This window comes from Mirounga leonina, unplaced genomic scaffold, assembly GCF_011800145.1.
Source record: "Mirounga leonina isolate KUSES-001 unplaced genomic scaffold, KU_Mleo_1.0 Mir_128, whole genome shotgun sequence".
NCBI lineage: Eukaryota > Metazoa > Chordata > Mammalia > Carnivora > Phocidae > Mirounga > Mirounga leonina.
The window spans coordinates 31735694-31745196 of NW_023270320.1; the positions used below are offsets into that span (position 1 = coordinate 31735694).

At 34.4% G+C, this 9503-nt stretch overlaps 1 pseudogene; it reads left to right on the forward strand.

Annotated features, from left to right (window-relative positions):
• The first annotated feature begins 6796 nt into the window (after positions 1–6796).
• Positions 6797–7061, forward strand: LOC118009818 (annotated as a pseudogene).
• The last annotated feature ends 2442 nt before the right edge of the window (positions 7062–9503 follow it).

Below are 9503 nucleotides of genomic sequence, written 5' to 3' on the forward strand. Positions count from 1 at the left end.
ACTATGAAGAAAATCAATCCCTAAGCACATCATGATAGAACTGCTGAAAATCAAAATGAATCGAAAAGCCCAAAGGCATTTTCAGTAAAGCCAAATAAAGATAATTCATCAGCAAGAAGCCCATGATTATGGGAACACTAAGGGGTATTAATCAGGCAGAAGAACAATAAAAGATTAACCATAAAGTTATAGATAAGTGAGGAAAATCTAAAGTCCGAATATTAGCTATGTAAAGCAGTGTCTTGTTTTATTTAAAATAACATTGAAGTACACAAGAAAGGAATGATACTTCCACCCTGCATACAGAAAATTGCAAGAGACCATCACCCTCAAACTAAAGATGAGAAACAGCTGGATAAAACACAAAAACATATTTTTTGGACCTGGTCCAAGAGCAGAAATTGCAAGTCACTTATGGCAATTGAATTACAAGGAGTGACAATCTCTTCTAAATCGAAAAGAGACATAAGAACTATTGCACTTTGGCAGGGCATAATTTTTTTTTTTAATTAATAGTATTCTAAGGGGAAACTAAGGCTGAGTACTGGTTCAAAGTAACAGGGAGTCCTAAGCACAAGGAGAACAGGTTCTTAATCACAAACTTTTCTACATGTACTTCCACTAAATTTTAATAGAAAGATTGGGGGTGGAGGAGAAAAGTAAAACATCTCCTTAGTGCTGGGGGAATTTCAGAGGTGGCCAGATGCCAGTGGAGAATGAGAAATATGCATGCCTTTTCTAACCTCCTGATGGGGTGGCAGCTGATTCTCACACATGGGCCTACAGGGATATGGAGAGAGACAAGCCCATTTGCAACTAGGGATGGGCTGAGGAGAACTTCATGCTCTCAAGGGCAGGGCTAGGATCCACTGCTCCCGGGAAAGTACAGATGCAAAATACTCTGGGAGAGAGAGGAAACAATGCAGTGCATTCTTATTGCTGAGCAAAGGTGGAGGTAACATTCTCCTTACAGGAGACTGACATTAGCTACAGGGCAGAATTTGCTGCCAAGATGGAACAGAGGCAGGAACACTGAGAAGATTCACTCTCTGGTGATGACTGGGATGGGCCAGGGGAGCCAGGAACTCCCCACCCCAGACTTAATGCCATGAATAACAGCGATACCATGAATAACACCATGTGCATAGCAACAGCATCCACCACTGGGGAAGGGCACCATTATCTGTGATTCAACAATACAGGAACAATGGGACACATGAGGGAAAGATGACAGAAACACTAAGAAATTTCTCCAGAAATCCAGAACTCAATAAGTACACAAAATGATGGCCCATTGCTAAATGAACATGAAGTATGTGGGAACCGCAGACAATGACAAAGATATCAAAACACAGGCCTACAAAATACATCGTGTTTCAACCCCCAACCATATTAACCTAACCACTCTAGAATAATGGCCTGACAAAGAAGGAAGTAGCACACCCATTTCTGGACAAAATAACATATAGATCATCTGTTTTTCTCAACTTGATGTCTAGAACTTATACTTACTCTAAGAAAAATTTAACAGTCTCTCCACTAGACCAGACACCACTAGGGAAAGACTCCATTGAACTTAAAGATAAGTCAAAAAATATTCAAAATGAAATGCAAAACTTAAAAAAAATCAAATCAAAACAAAACAGCATTCAAGAGCTGTGGGATAGAACCAGAAAGTTGATGTTCATGTATTTTATTGATAGAGGGAGAAGAGAGAAGAGAATGGCTGAGGAGTTCTTTCAAGATACAATGGCCCCAAATTTCTGAAACAAATCAAAGACAACAAAACACATAAACACTAAGTTTAGGTAACTGCAACAAGAGAAATGCAAAATAAAAGGAAAATGTTAGAAATAAAAAATTAAAGTCAATTTGCTGAAAGAAAGATGCAAGGAGAAAATCTGCAAGGCATTAAAGAAAAATCAACATTGCATACAGAGGAAGCAAGACAAAAATTCTAACATTTATTTTCAGAAATTGTGCAAGCCCGGAAATAGTGTGGAGGTATCTTTAAAATGCTTAAAGAAAAATATTTCAACCAGCCTTTCTATGCCAAGCAAAAATATCTTACTTGGTCAAGATTAATAGAAAATAGAAGCAGGTATCAAGAGGATTCATATGCTGTGTGGAAGGACATAGGCTTTCAAGCAGCGACTATAAACGTTTTGAAGGATTAAAGGAAAACATGACCTTACTGAGTAAACAGTTTGGGAACTGCAATAAATAAATGGAAACAAAAAAAAAATAACACAGATTTCAGAACCAAAAAATACAATAATCAAAATGAGAAATCCACTGTATATTGTGAATAGGAGCCTGGAGAGGAGAGGAAATCCTTAGGGACCTGGAAGGCCCGACAGTGAAATGGTCTCATCTCAATGTATGGAGATAAAAGACTGAAGAAAACATCACCAACGAGGGTCTAACCAACCCATAGTTGGAGTCACAGAAAGAGAGGACTGAGATTGGAGCAAAAAAAAAGAAAAATGTTTGAATAAAAATGACCATTTCCCCCCCACAATTTGATTTAAAACATCCACTTAGAGATCCATGCATTTGAGCAGACGCTAACTAGGATAAATACCAAAGAAATCACATCATGGTAAAACTGCCGAAAAATAAGGGGGGGGGGGGTTAAAACAGCCAGAGAACAAAAGAATTATCACATACAGAGCAACACTGAAATGAATGACAGCTGACTTCTCATCAGACACCACAAAGCCACAGAAAATGCAGTATTATCACTAAAATGCCAAAAGAGAGGTTTCAACACAGAATCCAGGAAAAAAATAATGAGGAGGAAAGTTTACAGTTAAATAAAAGTTGAAGATCGGGGCCATAGACCTGTACTAGAAGAAATGCTAAATCATGTTCTTTGGGCAGAAAAATAATGACACCAGATGGAAACTCGGAAAAGCATCAGAAATGGCAAACATATCAGAAAAATAACAGTATTTTTTCTATTGATTTCCTGAAGGCAAATGGCTGTGTAAGAGAAAAGAGTAGCATTGAAGGTGGAACTTCAACAGTTTGTGGAAGGGACAGATAGGAAAACAAGTCAAAGAAAACAGCACAGAGTATGTAAAGTGTCAAGTGTGAAATGAGAAAAAAGTGGGAATTTGGAATCAAGAGTGAAGTGGAAAGCAGAATAAATATTAACTCTTAATAAATGTTGAAAATTCAAAGATGTATAATGTGAACTCTAAAGAAGCTACTAAAAATACATGTAACTGAAAGTCAATAGAATATAAAATAATGAAATAAAAGAAGAAGAGGTAGGCCTACTTATGTATGCTTGTTAGTTTTTAACAGTGGTATCAAGAAATTTCAATGAATTGAGAATCATATATTCATCAAATGCTGCTGGGACAAGTGGATAACTTTACATTATACCTTAACACTGTATAAAAAAATGACAAAAATGACCTTGAAATGAATCAACCTATGCTCTCTCATTTAATCTATAAAATCTTCTAGGAGAAAATATAAGAGAATTTCCTTTTTACATCGGGATAGGTAAAAGATTTCACAAGGAAGATACACAAAACAAACTATTAAAGAAAAATAGATAAATTGGATTTTATCACTTTTCCCTATTTAAAGGCATACTTAACAGAATAGGAAGTAAAGCTAAAGACCAGTAGAAAATGTTAGCAAAACCATTACCTGATATAATTTCTTAAGAATATACATAAATAAGTTTAACAGTTCAGTAAGAAAAATTTACTAGAAATGTAGAAAAATTTTAACAGATATACACCAAAGAACAGATAAGGGGAAAAGAACACGTGAAAAGATGCTCAACAAAAAGTCACGAGGGAAATGCAAATTATAATTACAATAAGATGCCACGACATACTTACGAGTAAGCCTAATACTAAGTTTTATATGTATATACATCAACTGCTGACTAGACCAACCAGAAATCACATAAAATGCTGGTGCAAGTAGAAAGTGGTACTGCCATTTCTCATAAAGTTAAGCATACCCTAAAACCTATCAATCCTCTGGAATTAAAACTTTTTTAAATTGTCAAACAATTTACCAAAACAAAACACAAAAAACTTATCAGTTCTAATTATCTACCTCACAGAAATGAAAACATGTGTCCACATAAACACTTATATTCAAAAGCTCATAGCACGTTGCTTCTAGTAGTCAAAAAGTAGAAAAAGCTGATATGGCTATATCAGACAAGGTATACTTCAAGACAAGAAGTATTACCTGAGATAAGAGAATTCTTCATAATGATAAAATAACCAGTTCATCAGGAACACATTAAAACCTGAAGTTTACATATATCTAATAAGAGAATGTTAACATACATGAATCAAAACCAGATAGCTCCTGGGGCAGAAATCAACAGCTCCAAAATTACAGATGGAGAGTTTAACTCCTCTCCCTCTGTAAATGATAGAAGTGGACAAAAATAAGAGTAGAGAATACATAAACAACTCTATGAAAACTGACTTAATTGATGTTTACAAATACTACACTAAAACATACAGAAGATATAGTCTTTCAAATGTACACTAAACACCCCACTTCCTATTTTAGGCTATACATTTTTTTTTATAAATATATAAGATCTTACATAGCATATTTAAAATTTATAAAGATGTAATCTAATAAACTTCAAGACTGAAATTTTTACCAAAAAAGTATCAAAACAATTAAGTTAGAAATGAATATAAATTCAATATCCAGAAAAAAACCCAGTATTTGAATAGTTAATAAAACTGTACTAAATAATCCATAGTTCATAGAAGAAAATATAACTAAATTTACAAGCTATATTGAACTACATGAAAAGAGAAATATAAATTATCAAAACTTGTGGGATGCCACTAAACTATAGCTTATAGACACATTCATAATGCCTACAGGTAGGGAAAGTTATAAATCAATGATCAAAGATTTTTTCCATAGGGCGCCTGGGTGGCTCAGTTAGTTAAGTGTCCCAGTCTTGGTTTCTGCTCAGGTCATGATCTCAAGGTCATGAGATCGAGCCCTGCATGGGGCTCTGTGCTCAGCACAGAGTCTGCTTGAGATTCTCTCCTTCTCCCTTCCCTATGCCCCTCCACCCACTCGCACATACTCTCTAATAAATAAAATCTTAAAAAAAAGATTTTTCTATGAGAACTCAGGAGAGGAAGAATAAAATAAAGCTAAAATGATAAAAAATAGAAATGAGAATAGGTAAGAATAATAGGTAGTAAAAGAAACAGAATAAATCAAAATTTGATACTTTGAAAGGTTAATAATGTTGATAGAAAACACTAGACAAATAAAAGTAGATTAAGATTTATAAAATATTACATAAAACTCTAGCTCCTATAGACATTAAGCACATGAGTAACTTTATGCTAATAAATTTGACAATTTATAGTAAATAAATGATGTAAGAAAACATCAAAACAGACTAGTAAAGAATCATATGTGGCTAACCATGTATCTATAAAAGAATTGAATTATTTATTTTTTTTAAGATTTTTTTTATTCATTTATTTGGCAGAGAGATAAAGTATAAGCAGGGAGAGTGGCAGAGGGAGAGGGAGAAACAGGCTCCTCACTGAGCAGGGAGCCCCATGCGGGGCTTGATCCCAGGACCCTGAAATCATGACCTGAGCTGAAGGCAGGTTTTTAACGAACTGAACCACCCAGGCATCCCAAAAGAATTGAATTATTAATCAAAACCTTTCCTCAAAGAAAACTATAGATCCAACTAATTTCACTGGTAAATTCAATTGAGTAGTTAGGGAAGAATTACACCAATTTTTCATAACTTTCTAAAGAAAACAGAAGAGGAGGATGTACTTTTTACTTTATGAGGAAAGTTTTACCCCGATATCAAAACCAAAATTATTACCAAAACTATAAAATTAATATCCATCATGCACATAGTCCCCAACATTCTTAACAAACTACTAGGAAATCAGATCCAGTGATATATAAAAATGATAATATGCCATAACCAAGGGAATGTCATGAATTTTATTGATTTGATCTAACGTACTGTACTAAATATAGGCCAAATAGAGGTGGAAATTGGAGAGGAAGCATTATTATCTGTGGTATGTATTAGCCCTAAGGATGCCTGTGAATTTGGACCCTTGTCAAATATTCCTTGTTATGCTAACTCAGTGTATCTATGCTAGATCCACTTACGTGAGATTGGCTAAATTTACTCTGACAAACTGAACATCTGTAACTCACAGTTGAGATTCATTATGGAGCAATCCTTAACTTATGTGTAACCTGAAATTAATGAGATGCAGCTGAAAGTTTCCCAGGTCTGATGGCTTGCTTTAATTAAGATTGTCTGAACCCATAGAGCCTTATTTCTTACATCAGGGTAGGCACGGTGATTAATGTGTCTGGGAAACATCAGCCATCCAGAACCGGACTAAGCATGCTGTGTTGCCTGACTCACTCCCTTCTTCAGAGCTAACTTGGCGCTGGCCAAACGTATCTTTGTAAATTTGATTTTCTATTTAAACCAAAACTACTGGTTCTAGCCAAACAGATTAGGCATGCAGTAAGATTGTAGGATTATGTACTGATTGATCACATCATTCCCTTATTCTACAGCAATTCATTAGTAAACTATATTAGAAAAAAATTTAGGTCATTGACATTAATATTAACCACCCTAAAGGGTCTAGGGGCCAACCATACAAAACATGTATACGTCTGACAGAGAAAACAATTCAAAAAATTAAAGACTCCAGTCATGAGGGTTGGATGTACAACTGGGTAGGCAGTGAGTGGCTGGTAGCACTTGCTTGTAGTTGAGATGAGTTTGCCCCGCAATCCCAAACCTTTCTTCAACAGATTAACAGGAAGTAATGGTGCCACTTAAGTGGGAAATGGGATACACAGGCTACCTGGTCTCTGGAGATGGCTATACGAACATGCAGCTTGCAAACACACAAGAATACATCGATGGAGAATTGTCTGGACATTTGGGTGAAGTTTTAGTAAGGTGTAATAATGTCCTTTATATTGGGGGTATTGAGGAGGAAGAAGATGGGAAAATGAGAGACTGTCATCTTTTGTAGGGATTTATATATTTCTAGACAAACTTTTTTCAAAAAATGGATTAAAGACATGAAATAAGTTTTAAATAAGTGGATAAATTTTGCTGTTTATGAGTATATATTTATTTAAATCCCGGTTAAATGCTAAGCTTTTTGAGTGATGTGAAAAATGTTCTGATTTTTTTTATAGAAGAAAGTTGCAAATAACTCAACTTTATAAAATCACAAAAATGAGAAGATTCACTCTAACATATGTAAATACTTTGTACAGGGCCATAATGGTTTTAAAATACTATTAGACCAAGAAAAGATAACAAACAATAAGAGTGGTCAGAAATGTACATACCTATTTTATGTCCATTTATAAATTTTATATTTTATAGTTATGTTTATAAATCTTTAAATGTTATAAATTATAAAGTTGTTAGATAATCAATGGAGAAAAACAAGGGGATTGTGGGAATTGGATCACTATGTGGAGATAAATGAAGTGAGACTTCTTTTATCACTTCAAATTGTTTTTTTTTCCTGTGCCTACTTAAACAATTTTTAAAAATATATCTCACCTACACATTTTGTTTGTATTAAATGTTTTTACACTAAGTTTAAATATTTAAAAATGAAATGTTTATATCTCAGAAATTATATTTATAAACATTTCATTTTAAACTGACATCGTTTTATCACTTTTTCTAAATGTTTCCATTAAAATAAGCAATATTTATTTAATATCCACTTTTATAAAATTAGAAAAAATACAAAGCAACATTTAATAATACCTTTGGAGAATCGCTGGCAATTATTTGAACAACTTGCAAGTCACATGATAAAAGGCAAACAGTAATGTAAAGTATTTTTAATGATGTATCAAGCTACCAACTTGATTTGATCCTTTCAACTTCTGTGAAAGCAAATAATTGGAAACCATTTCACATACAAGTGACTTAAAAGTTAATCATGAAAGTCATTCACTTTTGCAACTTCTGTGACACTGATTAAGTTAGGATTGTTCACGTTTCTTTTTCTTTTAAAAATACATATATGTGACCATGTGTACATGACTGGATCGTGATAGATTCTCATTTTTCACGGTTAGTTATGGTCTATCAAGTTGCTGTGAACACTGAATTAGCAAATACAGAACCATTGCTTTAGGGTAAATACAAGGTCAGTTTCCTGCAAACCTCTGGCAACAACATTTTCATCAACTCATCTACATAAAAACTTATTTTATGTGTGTCTGTTTAAGATAGTTTATTTAACATTTCTTACAATTAATTAATCACATTGTCTTTGAATGATTAAGCCAGGGATTTGGGAGGACATTTTTACTGTACAGTTGGTTTGCCAATGTCCTTGTGAAATGAGCCCATCTCAGCGTGGAAAACCTGCTCTTCCACATAATCCTGTTTCTGTATAATACTCATCAGGTTGTTGTCCCCCCCACCCCCCTCAGCTTTCTGATCTGCAGAACTGACCTCACCCTCAAGCTTAAAGCTGGTCAGGCGATATCACTTTTTAAAACATGCAAACCAGTAACATCGGCCGGGAAGTGTTTCACTCTTCCTGACCTTGGGTAATGTGACCACAAATCATTTTGTTTTCAGCCTCACAACAATGCTGTCCACTATACTTTATCAGTTATCTCATGAATCCACAACTTTAGTCTTTTTCCACAGTTTCATTACACACTATAGATGTTATTTCAGCAATTTCCAAAGAAGACCTGCAGACAGGTCAGCAAATTTCCTCTTCTTTTTTCCTGGATGTAATATATTATTCATTTATTAACATTGAACTGTGGCCAACAGCACTATGACTTGTGCCTTAAAGTCCATTATTTTGCAGCTGAGAAATCAAGGCTCAGATAGAGTAAGTTAATTTTCTAGGGTCACAAAGCAAGTAAGTGGGAGAACTTTAGACCACAGCTAAATCTACTGTAGAAAAATGCAAAAAGTTTTATTTATAATTATAGTTTTATAGTTTAACATATTACTAGTACTAATAAAGTTATGTGTCCTATTAACATGTATAATTTATATGTGTAACATAATTATTTTAGATATATTACGGTTTATTTAAACAATCACAGTGTTTAAGGGTATTTAGGAATGTTTTATAATAGGGTATCCTTCACATAAAATACATATATATAATGCATATATTATACATTGTTATAGGTGTATAACTTATTTTCTCCATAAAACACATCATGACCTTCTTGCTCTTAAAAACACTGAGGGGTGCCTGGATGGCTCAGTCATTAATCGTCTGCCTTTGGGTCAGGTCATGATCCCAGAGTCCTGGGATTGAGACCCGCATCGGGCTCCCTGCTCCCCAGGAAGACTACTTCCCCCTCTCCCACTCCCCCTGCTTGTGTTCCCTCTCTCACTGTGTCTCTCTCTGTCAAAAAAAAAAAAAACATCTTTAAAAAAAAAAAAAAAAAAAAAAACACTGGACAGA